Consider the following 427-nt stretch of genomic DNA (forward strand, 5'->3'; position numbering starts at 1 on the left):
TTGGCCGCCCTTGGGGCACTCGTGGGGATCCTGCTGGTAAGACGGGAAAAACGTCAGCAGCGAGACCTGTGCGTTGCAGGCGGATGGCCAGGAAAGCCGTGACGGTGTCCGTAAGGAAAGAGCAGCTGAGCAGTGTGGGCTGTAAGCTGGTACAGCAAAGCACCACCCGGCTGCTCACGTGCCTCCCCCTCCTACAGAGGAGGAGGTGAATCAAAGGGAAAGGCAAGGAATCTCGTGGATTGAGAGAAGAACAACTTAATAATTGAATATAAATGATTCATGGAATCCCAGGATGGTTTGGGTTGGAAGGGACCTCAATGTCCCCCCCAGTCCCACCCCCTGCCATGGGAAGGGACACCTTACACTAGACTCTCCAGTTGGGACTGGAGATTTTGGGGATACTCACCCTCCCTATGGGGAGAAGCTG

The 427-nt window shown here is 55.3% G+C and overlaps 1 protein-coding gene across 1 annotated transcript in view; it reads left to right on the top strand.

The window, feature by feature from the left end:
* KLHL18 (kelch-like family member 18) overlaps nucleotides 1-427 on the top strand; it is a gene marked incomplete at both ends in the record, with an annotated part of 6,087 nt that overhangs the window by 4,540 nt on the left and 1,120 nt on the right. The gene's annotated exons all lie outside the window — the stretch shown is intronic.

Source organism: Eurypyga helias, unplaced genomic scaffold (genome assembly GCF_000690775.1).
Source record: "Eurypyga helias isolate BGI_N326 unplaced genomic scaffold, ASM69077v1 scaffold27577, whole genome shotgun sequence".
Lineage (NCBI taxonomy): Eukaryota > Metazoa > Chordata > Aves > Eurypygiformes > Eurypygidae > Eurypyga > Eurypyga helias.